Raw genomic sequence first — 5528 nt, 5'->3', positions numbered from 1 at the left:
ACACCAACGCCCGTCACCTGCCTCTGGCACCACCATAGCAGCCACCAAAGGAGAAAATGACGGATCACCCTCCACACCCGAGTTCAGCGCGGTTCCATCACTGATATGCAGCTTTGCGGACCTTCAAGGTGGCTCTCCAATAAAGGCGAAGCTGTTGCCGTTGAACGAATCAGACCGAGGCAACACCTCGAATACGTCATCGGACTCCAGATTTGACACCCCCGCCCAACTAAGATGTTGGAGGGCGAAATCATACCTGCCTGCCACGAACCACAAACCTAGATTCATTATCTTTCAGATGTCGTTGATGCAGACCGTAATGTGCATCCGCTCCTGAACTACTTTCCAAGCTCCACGCCGGCGCCGGAGCAAACGTCGTTGCAACGGCGGAGCCCTAGGACACAGGTCCACCGCGAGGATGCTACCGCCGTCGCACCATCCTTACTTGAACAGTCTGGTTTCTAAATCCACCCTAAAAGCAGATCACATCATTGAGGAAGGATTTAAAGATTTATTAATCGGCGCCGCCATCGCCACCGCCAAAGGCATGACCGTGAACAACCCAAAATCCTAAAAAACTAATGCGGTTGGAAAGGTTTTTTATTGATCAGCAGAATGATAGGTCCAGCATACATAGGCGAGGCCCAGAGTTGAGCCACACAACAGTGCGCTCCTCTAGTCAGCCAAAAGTAACTAGATAATAGCTGACGCCATTTTGTTCACGAACAACATGAGTAAGTTTAAAGTCTCTCCCTTCCCTCATTAACCTTCTAATTTGATCAACGATCATAGAGTAACGAGATCGGCCCGTGGCGGTTGCTGTAATCATCCGGAGAGCAACCAGGCAATCCATTTCCACATCAATTGGCAGCTGAGTTCACTGGACTGCCAAGTTGATGCCCTCCATGCACGCAGAGATGATAATACAGAATGTTGCTCCTGCTGAAGTGCTGATATATATAAGAATGAGATAGAGGATTTTGTTACTAATTTTTTGGCTGCTACTGAATGTCTCTACCATATAATACTTGTCGGTTGTGTGCAGATTAAATGAGATAAAGGTTTATTGTCGTGATTAGAGATATTGCTAGTGCTACTTATTTACAGAATTTTCTTTGATATTGGTGCTGCTAGGTAGGCTATATGATGTAGTACTATATCAAAGTTGTGTTGATTTCTTTGCTGATGGAAGCCGACGAGAATTTTCTCAACATGTTGAGCTTCGATGTATTAGCACGAGTGCCAGATAGTTCAGATGGGGAGCAAGAGTTGGCAGTGCCACTGCAATTATAAATCGATTGAATTACTATTGAAATGGTTGTTACAAGATAGTGTTAAAAATATATGACATACTAGAATATAGTCACTCTGTATATAGATATTCTGCTACAAAACTGAACGTGTATACGAGTGAATTCTTTGTAGACCATTACCTACATAAATATATAAACATAATATACACATGCTGTTGGAGATGCTCGACACCCCGATCCCTGGATCTCGCGGACCAGCCAGACAGAACTTTAGAGCATCTACAGTCGTGATGGGCAAATTCAGGCCCTCAAACGCTGGGTGCGTCCGTGGGTACTGACCGGGCACTCTTCAAATCCCGTCGTACACATACGTATATCTCATATCCGGTACGCTATATCCATACTAAGCATGCAACGTGGAACTAACCAACGTAAATCATCAAACATACATAGTATCGGACATAAAAATACACATTCCGATCACCAAAAGATCACCAACGGATCTCCAAAAGATCGTCAGAATTCACATAATTCACATAAACGACAGAGAAGTTTAAATTAGATTACGTTGGTTAGTCCCTCACCGGGCCTTTGCCCTTCTGGTCGTCAGCCCAGCTGTAGGCATCCGCGGCTGGTGGAGGGTCTTGATCGTTCGAGGAGGAGATGCAACTGTCGCCGTCGCCGTCGTCTTCGTCGTCGCCGTCATCGGAGTCGGAGACGACGATGAGCCCCTTCATCCAACAAACCGCCCTGTCTTGCTCCCGTTTCGACTTGGTGACCCAAGCCTTCTCTGTCGCTGCCTCCTTGACCTCACGCTCCGACTGCTCGATAGCAAGCCGGTGCACCTTGGAGTTCTTCCCTCGGAGGCGGCGAGCGTCCGTCTCCGCTGTCGCGAGGGACCGGCGGTAGACCCATGCGAGTAGCCACGCGTCCTCGTCGGGGTCCGCCTGCATCCCGCGGCGGTGGCGCGCGGACTGCTCCACCGTATCCCTCTCCCGTGTACGCAACCTCTCGCGGCGCGCGGCGCGCGCCTCCAATTCCGGAGTGCGCGTGCGGGCCAATGGCGCGGGCACTAGCACTCACCGTTCCTGCATGGGGGAGCAGCCGGCGGGGGAAGGAGACAGCGCGGGGCAGTGCGGACTGTGCTGTCATGGTGTCGCTGCATGCGGGCTGGGAGTGTCCAGCTCCGGCGTCCGCGCAGTGGCGACGCTCCAGATCCGGAGCTGCCATCGGTCTCCACCCTGGACTGCTCCAACGTAATGCAGAGGGCCATCTCCTCTCGTAGTTGAGCTTGGAGACGGAGTAGTTGCCGGAGCTGGACATCGGAGTGGATGGGATCAGAATCGGAGAGGGATAGGAAAGGACGAAGCGAGAAAGAGTGAGTTAGGGTTCGGAGGGAGGTGTTCGGATTGGGGTTTTTGTGGGACAGGTATGGGATCGGTGGTGGGCCGGGCCTATTAGGCGAACGCGCTGTGCGTGCCCAGGCCGCCCCATATCCGTCCTATATTTGAGCTGGATATGAGGGGCGCCGGCCAGCCCGAGCGTTTGTCCGCGGTTTGAGAGTTCCGATTAAGTTTTTTTGTTACCAGTCAGTGATCGGATGGTCTGTCCGAGCATTTGAGACGAATACAAGAGGTCCGGCTGTAGATGCTCTTAGCCAGCACCCCACTGGACTCGACGAGGCATGATCTCACCACAGGTCATGGATCGTACGTACGCTTGCCGTCTCGTGTTTGTTTTACTCGATCGTGGCCCTACTTACTCGTGCCTAAGACCAGCAGAAGCTACGCATTAGCCCGCTACGTAGCCGCCATTCGCCTAGCTAAGCTCGTTGTCTGACCCGAGAATGAAGTAGTGGATCTCATTCTGATCGGTCTCTCAAGTTTGTCATCTTGCAAGCTACCAGTACTAGTACAGTACTACTATACATCACGTACCACTCCGTCGTTCAAATGTCCAACGCACGCATCTGTGGAGTACGCGGTCCTTTCTCCGCCCTCAACTGAATGCGTGTCTCTCCGGCATTAAATTTAAATTTTACTCACGGTACTGTTGCCGACGATCGAGCGAGCCATGATGCATGCATTCATGCATGGGCTGGATGGATCCACTAGAGGCAATAAACTCGTCCCAGTTCGATCCGGCCTGGCCTGGGCAGCTGGGCGGGCTGCACGGACTTGTGCAGCAGCTAGTGCCTGCGTCGGGACCAGACCCGACGGTGGCCGGGCTGAAACCCAGGATCGGCGCTACGTGCTAGGTACAGGGAAGAACGTGGCCACTGTCTTTTCCAGGGAACCGGGAAAAAAATCCATCCCCGTGATCCCAGAACCAACCAAACCTTTTTCCAGTAGGCCACGTGGTACGTGGCCAAGCTTTGACAATCCGCGCCAGCTAGACGATCGGGGTCTCGTGCCTAAAACCGAGCTGCGAGCTCGATCGAATATCTCCAGAACTGGTGGCGAGCTCGAGCTCAGAAGCAAGATGTGGAGTGGAGTGGAGCGGAGTGGAGTACGTTTGTCCGCGTGGCCGGGCCGGCCGAGAAAGGCAAGTCCCAAGTAGCACCCGCGCGGCTCCGCCTGCCCAAACGAGACGCGCTACGGATGATGATCTGATCGAGACCCTTAATAATTCGCAACAGTCCCCTTGCTACCAGAACACAGTCCCTTTTGTGATCAAAGAGGCTTTAGGTACGTGTGATGTGAAGCCGCTGGACCTGGACCGATCGGCGCAGCATGCATGTTGGTCACTGCAGTGCACTGCAGCCCGAGCCCGAGCCGGACGAGGACCACGCAAGCCACAAAGGTTTACGTACTCCACACAGCAACAGCAATAGTACCGGATGTACTACGGCACACCGCCGCCCGGTCGCTGTTGCTTCCGTTCCGCTGGGCCAAGCAAGACGTGGATCCATTCCGGTCCACTGGAGCTGGATACACACACCACCACACCCCACCACATGCCCCCCTATCGCTATCGCTCTCGCTCTCGGTCGGTCTCCACCAGTACGAAATCTACTAGGTGACGAGTACTAGTAAAACTAAGCGCCGCGCCTGAGGCGACAGCGACGTCGGCCCCTTCCGTCCGTTAATTACCCTAGTACGCGCAGATTGCAGATTGTTTGACTCCCGGAGCGCAAGCGGAGATGGAGCTGGTAAACCGGGAAGGAAACGCGTCGACTACTACTAATGGAGGCCACCCAGCACCAATCAACTGGTCGTGGTAATACTCCACGACGCATGATTTGATACCACACACGGCGGGCGAGGCGGCCGGGACTGTGCGTGGTGGAGCCGGACCCGCCGCCGGCGTCCACGTCCTCGGGATCCTCCTGACTCTGCCCGCCGGTCGCCAGTCTCTCTGCGCCAAAGCGTCCGAGTTTCAGCGCGTTTCCATGCAGGGCCATGCCACGGACCAAGAATTGACCGATGCAGAGCACTGTAGCCGACGTGAGTGGAGGCAGGGCAGGGATGGCATCGATCGAGGGCGCCGCGCGAGGCCACGACCACGACGACCGCGATCACGATGGAGTGAAGCCCCGGAAACGGGCCACGTTGGGCGCGGAAAGCTGTCCGCATCTGCATGCGACACGGCAGCTTCGAAAGAAAAAGGCGCGCGCGCGGCTGGCTGGCTCCCGTGTTTTCCGGCGCCCTTGACCGGCCGCGGCCGGCCCCCGCGCGCCGCCGACCGCCGTCCGTGCGCGATCCGACGGTGGCGCCGGTGTTCTGGAACCAACCAAGCAACAAATTGCGGTGCAACTGTGCGGGTGAAAGACCCTCCGCCGGTGCAACTTTACAGGGCCGAATTGAATATTGCATTGACTAGTGCGTGTGAGAGTAGCGGACATGCATGGCATGGCATGGCGCGGCGTGGGGGCAGCTGGATTCCGGAGCACGCCAATGATACGGGCGCGGCGCGGCAGCGGCAGGCAAACATTTACTCGTGGTACATTCCATCCGGGCCGGCGGCCGGGGCCGCGCGCCATGCTTATTCTATTGCGCCACTGTTGTGCTGTGCCCTTTTCCCTCGCAACATCAGCTGCAGCAGCCGCCCGCCGCGTTGCCGTGTTGGGTGCCTGCCTACCCCCCTCACTCACTCACTCCCTCGGCTGTGCCTGTGCTTGTGCTGCAAACTCCAAGCTTGTTTTGAGAGAGAGAGAGAGAGAGAGAAGGGGAGGGGAGGGAGCAGGCAGGGCAATAAATGGCAGCTTTGGTGCGCGCAGGCACCATGGCGGCGTAGCAGGCCCTCTCTGTCGCCTCACCGTCTTAACTCGCACGC

The sequence above is a fragment of the Triticum dicoccoides genome, chromosome 5A, assembly GCF_002162155.2.
Source record: "Triticum dicoccoides isolate Atlit2015 ecotype Zavitan chromosome 5A, WEW_v2.0, whole genome shotgun sequence".
Lineage (NCBI taxonomy): Eukaryota > Viridiplantae > Streptophyta > Magnoliopsida > Poales > Poaceae > Triticum > Triticum dicoccoides.
The sequence above is the reverse complement of the archived record's forward strand: the minus strand, read 5'-3'. Positions refer to the sequence as shown.